Raw genomic sequence first — 11,111 nt, 5'->3', positions numbered from 1 at the left:
CTATAATAAGCATACTTTGGTTGCCCATGTGGCACGTGTCCATGATAATATTTTTTTCTTTCTACACCAAAACATGAAAGCCTTATTCTCATTCCTAAGTCCAGTATTCTGCCACTCGATTCTGACTGCGCATGTTTGCTTTTCTATGCTCTCTACTCTGATCTCCTTGACTTGTTTGCCTCCAAGACACCCAGAAAGTTGTATTCGATATGAGTAATTCATGCTTTGACTGTGGAAAGTGTCAAGTATCATGGAGCTTAAGTTGCTTCTGATGCTATTTTAAATGCTTGTCCTGTTGTCTAGCAGATATGAATTGAATAATAGTTATATTATCACTTATGTCTTGAAAATGTAGTGTGTATTCCTTAGCAAGTGAAATGGAGGCCATTCAGCTACTGCTTTTTTGTAATCAATTGAAAAACAACACGTCCAAGACAAAAGCCCAGGCTGTGCATGTAGACGGAAAGACTTATTTCTCTGCCACTTCCATAATTTAGTATTGTCCTACAACTTGTATCAACAAATGCAAAATACTGTTGTCATCCTCAATGACTAGCTGATATTCTTGGGCAAGATGTCTGATGTGCTAATCTTATGTGCTTTCATCTCAGGATTATCACCAAAATGAAATATGTGGCACCTTCTAAGGATTTCTTGATTGATATCACACCCTTGTTTCCTTTCTCCTTGATTACAGCAATGCCCTTTACATCGGGCTTCCCACCACTGAGATTAGGCCTTGTATAAAACTCTACATCTCTGTTACCTGCTGTCACATATTGCTACCAACATGTCACACCAATGTTTCAGGAATTGCTCTGTCTCCATATCTCATCTGCTATTAGGTTGGCATTGTATTCAAAATCTTGGCAGTGATTTTTCTATTTCTGCATGACCTGGGTCTCTCTTATCTTACAGAGTTAAGATTTCCTTGCTCCTCATTCTGAGCACTAGATTCTGCCCCCCTGGGGGGGGGGGGGGCTGCTTTTAGTTCTAAGTCTGTGGTTACTGGCATTTGGTTTCCAGTTACGTGTTTATTAGTCCACACAACTGCAGAATCCTCTACCACTTTATCCTGCTTCAATAGCTTCCTGAAAATCTCCATCGGTCAGGCTAGTCATGATGGCCTAGTAAATCAATTCTTATTTCTGCTGCAAACTATTTATATTTCTTTAAATACTACTTTTAATAGCAACCACAATAGGGACCAATGAGAAGATCATATCAGACCAACTCATGACCACAAATAATGTACAAACAATTGTTATAAACACTAAGTGAGCACAACCCTCTTGGGTAGTTGTCACGAAACCATGAACATAGGTGATTATGAGTATGTGTAGATCTATTTTAGTAACTCAGGGATACATATAGGCAGAGAAATGTGTTGTGTAAAGAAGTAGAGCAAGTATTCTTAAGGTGGGAGGGTAAAGGCAGCACCAGAGCCACGGAAACACACGTATAATGGATACAAGACTGCAAAGGGAGATCGTGACAAATACAGAGATGCCGGAGGCAGTGGGAAAGGGAAACTGAGACATGCACACAGATCGTAGAGTGACGCACCTGAAGGTAAAGAATGTGAAAAGCACACAGGGTAGGTGGGGTACAGAGAATTAATAAGATGTACTGACTGAAAACAGTCATGACATTGCCAGTGTTTGAGCACGGTATATGTACAGTAATTTAAATGTCATTAAAAAAACACCTATAACCCAGAATGGATGTAAATCCAGGATCATTTTCATTGACATTTTAGTAAGCACTTGATTACAATCTGAGCCACGGAAGCTGTCAATAAACCACATAGGAGGTGATTTCCCCACATTTTTAGAATAAAAGAAGAAAAGAAAAGAAAAATAACATGCAACCTTTTCTGGATTTAAACCCTCCACTCTGCTCACTGACAATCTGCAAAGCACTTTGCTTATAAGCTGAGCCATTGCAGCAGTCAGACTGAAAGCAAAAGCTTCACTCGATTTTGCATTTGCACAAATGCTCACATAACAGCTGAGGATAATATACTTAGCAAATAACAGAGACTTGATGTAATTATTAGTATACAATGAGCAGTGCCATCCTTTTTGGATGTACATAGGCATTAGTGCTGCTTTTTATGACCTGTCTCACACAGTAACATCACAAAAACATAAATGATTTAGATATCCTTTGTGTGCACATGTGTAATGCGTTTATATCACTTTTGTCAAGACTAAAGGTTGGAAATGGGAATATAAGGAAGCATTCAAAAGGGAAATAGGTAGAGGGGGGACTAGAAAATGAGCAGGACAGATACAGTGAGGGAAGGAAATACTCTTTTTGTGGGAAAGGTGCCCATTTTATATTTATGAAGAGAAGGGTAAGCTGTGGAAGGAAGGAAAAGAAATAAGAGGAAGCTGAGGAAGTACCAGGTGAAGAATGACAGGGTATGTGGTAGCATACTGAGGGAGGGAAAACACAGTGATGAAAGAGGTGTCTGACAAACAGAGGAAAGACAATGGTGAAAGAAGGACTAAACTACCTATAGGGATAGACATTGATGCAAAAAGAGGGGAACAATAGGTTAGGGGATAGGATGGTGAATTCACTGCTGCTGTCTCTGCTATCTGAGACCCAATAGAAGATTCATTGCCACCCTGGGCGACATCATCACTGGATCTTGGTTCACATGGTTGAGGCACTTCTGGACTATGTGCAGTTCAGCAAGTCAAAAGAGAAGGTTTTCTATCTGCCCGATTTAGGCATCCAACCTCACATCTATAATATACTCCGCAATGTCTGCCCGCTGCTGAAGGGTGACAAATGTGTCACTTTCACTTTCACTACTGCTGTCAGGTACAAATGTACCAATATCCAGTGCAGGACTACCTGAAGCAGATGGTGCAAGTATGGTACAAGGTGAAGAAGCAATGGTTGCCATCTGGATTCCAGATGTGCTTGTTACTCCTGATGGTGCTGCTGCTGCTGCTTTTTCTACCTGTAGAGGTTGGCAGGACTTGCAAGGGGAATGGTTCCAGATATTTGTGCTACTGTATAAAATAGTAAAAGAAATGGAAGGAAATATTTGTATCCTTTGTTAGCCATGTTAGTCCCACTAGCAAGTGACCTCTTTTCAGGCGGGAGACGCAAGGTAGTATTTATACAACTAGGGTAAATTTGCCCAGGGTAGCTGAGAGTTTTCCCTACTCTTTTTAGTACACATCTCTGTTTTCATTTCTGGTGAGTAGGTGGCTGGGAGGAATGGTGTAATAGAGTGAGAAGAGAAAGAGGAACTGTATTGTAGGAGAGGACAGAAGAAGTGATTTTATTTGATGTTATTCTGTCTGACTGAAAAGGTGGGTGCTACGAATGCTCAGTATTTAGCTGAAACAAGTAAAGAATAATCACAGGAACTGATTATTAATGAAGTATTGTCCTGGGGTTTGGAGGAGGATTTGTTGGTGGTAATGATGAAGTAGGAAGATCTGGGTGAAGAATTGTCAGTTTCATAGTCTGATATCAAAAAAGGTGTTTGATAAAGACAAGCATGAAAGTAATTAAACAGTATGTGAGGATTATAATTAGCAACTTTATTCTGAGATCTTAAAAAAAACAAACTTTAGAAAACAACAAGGAGATGTTCATGGAAAATAAATATCTCAAAAAAATGTTGGTGGTATGGGTAAGAGCCAAAAATGTGGTATAGGTTTAATACATCCTATTGTATTTGGAGATTCACTAAACTTATATTGATTTTTAAAAGCAAAATGCTGAAAGTCAGATCATTTAGGAGAGAAAGTTGAGATTAAATATCAAGATTTGTGGAGAATGGATTTGGGTAAGAGAAAAAAATCAGAAGAGACAAATACTGAAAATAGAAGATATGAAAATAAAATGGTTAAATGGAAAATTAAGTGGGATGAAATAGAAATGAATAAAAGAGGTTGGCATGAAAAAACATGCACAATTTTTATTATGTTAATCTTTTGAAAAATTTGGATAAGGATATTGTTAAGGCTATTAAGAAGAAAAACATTAGATGCAAAAATGTTATAATGTTAGGATTTTTTATGGTGAATATCTATCGATAAGCTTCCAGTGAAAGGAAGTATGCTATTTAAAATGCAATCAGCAAGACTTTGCTTATTCTATAAACAAGAAGTGACAGCATGTCATACTTTGTTAAATTGTGAAAGAGTCAAACAATTTGAAAAAAAAAGTTTGTAAGGAAGTCATTTTGGAGGGTATGAGTGTTGAAAGTAGTAATATGCATGATTATTTTAAAATAAAAAAATCTTAGTTTTCTTGAAAATGTTGATAGAAAATTGTCTTCTGTTATTATATGAAGTATCTGGTTGGGCAGAACAAATAAGATCTTGTTTAATAAAAAACTGGAGTTTAGTAAATATTTTAAGAACAATCAAATTATGAATTGTAAACATACAGAATACTTAATATCTATAACATTTTTGTATGTAGTTAATAAATATTTATCAGAGCTAAAACATTACATATGTTTCAGGGCAGTAAACATAGCAAACAATAATACAAAAGGACATAAATGTACACTACCTGAAAGTGAATATAAGAAAGCAATGTTTTTATTACAGAAACACCATTTTGGGAGTACAGTCACCATAAATATTTATATATTTTTCCTCCCTGGGGAACCATACTGAGAATCAGCATCTTACTCTCTGTAGGATTATGATTCTACCCAATCTTACAGACAAAAAAAGTGAAGTACAAGAAGCAAAGACGTTTCTTATTGCTACAATAGATCCAGCTAAGGAGTACTTGTTGATAATGTACTTAACTGGGCAATGCGCAATTCAATGGATCATCACATCGCTACCACCCCCCCCCCCCATTAATATGACAAAAATAGACTAGCTATAATGCTTAACCCAAATGGGCCAAAATTAAAAGGTTTTTGTTGCAGCTGCCCTCCACCAAAAATAAACGTTTTGAAAAGAGATGCTTTACCAATCAGTTTGGGAACACCAGCTAAACACGCTGTTTTGTCCTTCAGTTGTAATTCAAAGGGAAATATAATCACATAAAATATTTAATTACTCTGTTTCCTCAACCTATACATTTTTATATTCAGCTGTTAAGCAATACTGGACAGATACAACAGTTAAATGGAAACGAATAACAAAATAGTACTTTGGCAAAATAACCCTTATACATGGCTTTGAGTAGGATTAAAATGTCACTACTACTTGAATTCCATGTCGCAATGTACTTTTCGAAATGTTATTAGGGTAACAAAATATTATACACAGTTAAACTTAAAATAATTATCTTCAATATGACAAATCAGTACAGGTAACTTCCATCTGAAAACATGATTTGTCAGTTAGTGCATATTAAAAGTTTATGTCAAGAGGAGAATTACAATGAAAAATTACAAAAAGTATTTTATCATGCTGTGATTGCAAATTGAACTCACCATAAGCTCACATGTGTTGCAATAGATGAATACCACCCAGTTCTCACTTAGCTATCCAGGTCGTTCTTTTAAACGTGTTGAATTTGGCTCCAAGTTCATTTTCTTCTCAAATTAGCTTGTTAAGTTTCTGAACTCCTAGATTTAAATGTACCTACAAAACACATGCAGCTTTACCATTTGAATATACTATGGTCCATTATGCAAAATAAGGCATTGCAGTGTCATGTGGAATGAAGTACTGTCAATTCAAGGTCTCTTGCACATCAATAAAAAGATATCTAAAGAACAAAGAAACAATAATCCTTTTTACTATATATAAAAATAACAATTAGCAAAGTTTTCTTAAATTTCTTTTTAAATTATTCACTATTTCTAGTAACCGTGACCAACTGTAATGGTATGTCTAAATTTGGAAGGATCTCTTGCTTGCTGGTACTTGAATTATTTATAGTTCCATTTCCTGTTCCAGATCCCTGTTGAATGTTCACAAGAATAAGTGTAGTTCCTCCTTGTGTAATTAAACTGTCATCTGCTGCATAAGTTCCTTCCACTGAAGCCATCACTACACTGCTTGCATGAATCCTTTTTATTCTGATGAGTTTTGATGTACTTGGCAAGATGATCACTTCTCATAAAATGTTTTGAGCATTCTGGACACACAAACTTCTTCTCACCTGTATTTATTTATTTTTATTTTACATTTGTTGACCAGGATAGTCCGACTGGATGATTGTCCATTTTCTGCAAAGGCCCGGAAAGAAAAGCTACAAGGGTAAGCAGATACAGCATTACATAATACCAGCATTACATATTACAAACAGACTATTTACAGAAATTACATAAGTAAGCAAGTTAAACAAGTTCCACAGGTTACAGTTAATCCTGAGCACAAGTCAGGATTAAATTAAATTACACAGTAAACTGGTTAACAGATTTTTACACATTCTAGAGAGAGTTAGCCAGGCTTTATACATTGACATAGCCAGTTAAGTGACAAATGTTGTTTGAGTCTAGTTTTAAATTGACCTAAGGTGGAAAGTAAGGTAATATCAGCTGGAAGAGAGTTCCAGGATCTACTTATAGAGTTTGCAAAGAGAAAATCACCATCTGTGTTATTAATTTTGCTAGTCTGAATTAGTAGTTTGTTAGAGGATCGAAGCGGTCTAGGAATGTTATAGGGACTGATAATATTTTTAAGTGCAGGAGTATTGTCCGGATTATAGAGGATTTTATAGGCCATAATCAGTAGGTTATACTGGATTAGGCTGGGTAGTTCAAGCCACCCAAGCTGATTTAGATTGATGCAATGATGTGTCTTAAAAGGCAGCCCAGTGGCAAACCTGGCAATGTGGTTGTAGCAAATTGAGAGTTTGTTAAGGACAGTCTTGTTTAAATTCGAGAGTAGAGGGGATGCATACAGAAGGGTTGAAAGAAGGTGAGAGCGAGCTATGGCAATTTTAGCTGGAGGGGTTAGGAAGGCTTTTATTCTGTAAAGTGACCCTCATTTTTTATTGATGGTTTTGATAGTTTGGTTAACATGTAGGTCAAATTTTAGATTATTGTCTATGATGACACCTAATAGTTTTGTAGATGGGTCAGGGGAGATTATTCTGCCATCATTTGATTTTATGGTAAAGGTGAAAGTGGTAGACCTACGTGTTGGTGAAAATAACAGCATTTTAGTTTTTTGGGGATTTAGGATCAGACGATGTTCAGAAAGCCAGTTTTCTATTGCATTAAAGGTGGTCTAGGTAGCTGACCATAACTCTACTGGAGATGTGGCTGAGCAAATCAGAGTAGAGTCATCAGCATATTGGATATGGCTGACTTTTGGGATGACAGTATAAAGGTCATTAATGAAGATGGAGAACAGCAAGGGTCCTAGTATAGAGCCTTGTGGTACTCCAAGGGTGTTAGGTAGAAGGTTAGAGAGTTTGTTCTGCCAGAGGACAGCCTGCTGTCGACCATTTAGGTAGGACTGAAACCATTGGAGGGCTCCAGTATCTAGACAAAATGTTTGCAGGGTGTGGATTAAAAGTTGTTGATCAACCATATTGAATGCCTTGGAAAGATCCAAAAAGAGGGCTGAGGATATATAATTATTGTTGCGATTATGGTTTATGGTGTTGGTAAAGGCTAGGAGGGCTGAAGTAGTGCTGTGATGAGGACAGAAGCCATGCTGAGTGTCTGCCATAAGGCGATTCTGGATTAGGTGGTGCATGAGTTGTCTATGAATACATTTTTCCATAATCTTTGCAAGTAGAGAGAGTATAGCTATTGGCCTATAATTGGAGAATTCAGTAGAGCTGCCTCCTTTGTGAAGTGGGATTACATAGGATACTTTCCAGATGGTGGGAATTTTAGCTTCTACTCTGGTTCGATTGATTAGTATTGAGACGGGGTAAGCAATAGCATCAGCTGATTTTTGTAGGTACTCGGCAGAGAGTTAATCAGCAGAAAGTGTAGTGGGTTTTAATTTTTTGATCAAGGTACGGATAAGTGAAGTGGCGACTGGTTGGAAGCTGAACGCGAGAAGGTTTCTAGGGGTGCTACTTTCAGGACCAGGGGAGCTAGGAGGTAGTTGGCTAGCTAAGGCTTGAATTGTCTCAGTAAAGAATTGGTTAAAACTATCAGAAACATCTTCAGGGGTTTTATCAATAGTAGCAGCAGGGATTGGGGTTGAAGTTTGTCCAGGATATAGTAGATTATTTAAACCTGCCCAAAACTTCTGAGGGTTATTTTGATTTACTGTCTGTAAATTACAGTCGTATTGTTTTTTGTCTTGTAAAATTGATTTTTTGGTTTTGTTCCTGGATTGCCTGTATTTAATGTGATCTTGAGGGTCTTTAGAAGAATGCCATAAAGCCCATGCTTTGTTTCTAAGGGTAATTTTGAGTTTAGGCTATAAAATGCCATGGTACAGTTTTTGCCTTGGTTCTTTTTGAATGAACAGGTGCATGCAAATCAAGGATCTCAAGGAATTTGTTGTTAAAGTATGCTACTGCTTCCTGTAAGGGGAGGTGTTTTAGAATAGACCAATTACATGAGTTTAGTTCTTGTTGGAATTTGGCAGGGTCAAAGTTTTTATTGTTTCTAACCTTTCTGAGTAAGAGTTGTTGGGAATTAATGGTTTTGTGCTTAATTACATATGTGAGAAGGTGATCGCTTAGTCCATTAAAGAGGGTACCAGAGGTGTACAGTTGGGGGTGACTATTTATGAGTACCCAGTCATGTATACTTTCTTTTTGGTTGGGTTTACCTATCCTGGTAGGGGTGGATATGATTTGTGTAAATGCATGCAGGTTAATATGGGTGGTTGGGGATTCTGAGGAACAGGTGCCCCAGTCTATGTTAAAGTCTCCAAGTAGTAGGGTTTCTTGGGGGTAGTGACATGATAGCCAGTGCAGGATATCTTCAAATGTAGATATATTGTTACCTGGGGGAATGTACATACAGATGATATGAATGCATTTATTTTTATTAAGTTGCAATTTGGTGGCAAGAATCTCTGAGTTATTAATCTGAGGTGGTTGTATTACATCTATGGTGACATTCAACTCAGATTTATGGAGTACAGCTACCCCACCCCCCCTTCCTCGAAGCACGATCCAGCCTGTGTATGTTGTACCCAGGTGGTAACACTTCATTGTCTTTAGTGTTAGGTTTTAACCAGGTTTCAGATAAACAGAGAATCTCAGGGAGTGGACATCCAGAAGTGCATGCAGTTCATGTACCTTGTTATTAATGCTTCTTATATTGAGATGACAAACTAGGAGAGAGTTAGTTGGCCTAATTAATTGTAGGTTTGCAGCTTAGATTGCAAGTAGAGGGGGTATGTGTATCTGAAGTTAGTGGGACAGGGTTGTGGTGAATATCACCACCAAGTATTAGGTTGAGTCTATACTTGGTGATGAACTTCAGGAATTTGTTTATTAGTTTGTGGTAGTGTTTGGATCTAGAGCTAATGTGCCTGGGGTTGAGATGTTGATAGACTGAACAAGATGTTGGATAGGATCTGGTACTGTAAGTATGGTTGAAGGTGGAAGGATTTACAGCTGGAGTGATAGTATGGCCTTTTGGGACCTGAAATCCCGTGAGAAACTGGTTTTCATACAAGGTAAGGAGGTATGGTGTGAACAAGAGGGGTAGTAAAGTATGTGTTCTTCTGTGTCATTGTAGCTCATCACTTCATGTAAACCGCTTTCCACAAAACATCCAAGTGCAAATAGAAGGGCTCTCTCCTGAATGCCATCTGAGATGGGCTCAAAGATGTGATGTCTTCCCATACACTTTTCCACACCCAGGAACATGCCAAACATGCTGCTTCTTCTTTCACAAACTGGCACCTCTCCAGCACCATCTTTACAATTAGGACATGTACATGCCACTCATTGCAGTCTTTTTCCTTCTTGGTTTTGCTGGTCCCCTTGTTCATCCATAACTTGTACTCTCAAATGGATCAAGTTACCGCTGCTTACAGTTGGATTTCTACTGAGCTGCCACTCTTCAGCATCAGGTTCTTTTTGCTTTATACATATATATGATGGGCTGTTAGCATCTTCTGCCTGCTGCAGATGAATGCCAGTGGAATCAGCAGAATTTACTGTCACTGTATGCAGATTTGGCAATTGGGTAGCATTTAGGCTAACAGGAGCTGCTAGTGTTCCTCCCACTGCAACCTGGCCAAGGGTGAGTGCTTATACAGATGTTAGTTATCTGTTGAGTAGGGGCATTTTGAATTTGTAAGTTCTGTAAATTTTGTACTCTTTTGCACCTGAAATATCTGCCAATAATCTGACCAGAAGGACTCACTGTCACTATCAGAAAGGTGCCTGGATTAAGTTGTAACTGACGATTCTGTAGTGCTTCACTGGTAGCTTGACCTGTGGTCTACACACCCCGGAGTGCTTGCTGCGTAATTCCATGCATGATCTGAGTCTGCCCGTAGCCTGCTGAGTTTGTTGAAGTTGTATCTGTTGCACCATTGACTGTGCTGCTGAGACTTGAATATTCTGTACTTGTGTCTCATCAGAGATTGATGTATGGATATAGTTTCCTTGAAGTTCAGCTGCTTGAACCTGTTCATTAGTAGAAGCACCAAGACTACTAGAAGTCTGCAGTAAAACGTTTGTAGTAAAATATCCAAGAACACTGTGAAAAACGGCAGGACAACACAAGTTTCTGTTGAACAACGTGTCACAATTTATTTAACACACCAAATGATTGAGCGCTTTCATTCCCTATAGCAGGGACTTCATCCTTTGTTTGTAGTGTCAATGGTGATGGGCAGCTGAGATGCAGCAGTTGTTGGCACATACATGTCTGTGTTAGTGTTGGATTCATTGGGAGACAACGTATTTGGGGAAACCTGTTCACCAGTCTTTTCTGAAGTATCAGAGCCATCCATGGCTTGTCCTGTAACAGGTACACTAATCAACTGTCCATCAGTTGTAACTCCTGCAGTCATGGTATGAGACATACCTGTCAGTCCTAAGGAATCTAAGTCAACACTATTAATAGGTACAAATGTAATATTTCCTGGAAGTCCTAAGGGTAAAACTTGAGCCTGGCCTGGGAATGTTGAGCTACCAATCGTCACTCCCTGAATCTGACTGAAAACCTAGCCACCTGAATACCGGACCTGACCAGCCTGCGATAAGATGTTCTAGAGGCAATT

General features: G+C 38.3%; 1 pseudogene; it reads right to left on the bottom strand.

The window, feature by feature from the left end:
* Window positions 1–2,737: 2,737 nt before the first annotated feature.
* LOC122810761 lies at window positions 2,738–10,671 on the bottom strand (annotated as a pseudogene).
* Window positions 10,672–11,111: the final 440 nt, after the last annotated feature.

Source organism: Protopterus annectens, chromosome 9.part0 (genome assembly GCF_019279795.1).
Source record: "Protopterus annectens isolate FY-2018-M chromosome 9.part0, PAN1.0, whole genome shotgun sequence".
Lineage (NCBI taxonomy): Eukaryota > Metazoa > Chordata > Ceratodontiformes > Protopteridae > Protopterus > Protopterus annectens.
The sequence above is the reverse complement of the archived record's forward strand: the minus strand, read 5'-3'. Positions and strand labels throughout refer to the sequence as shown.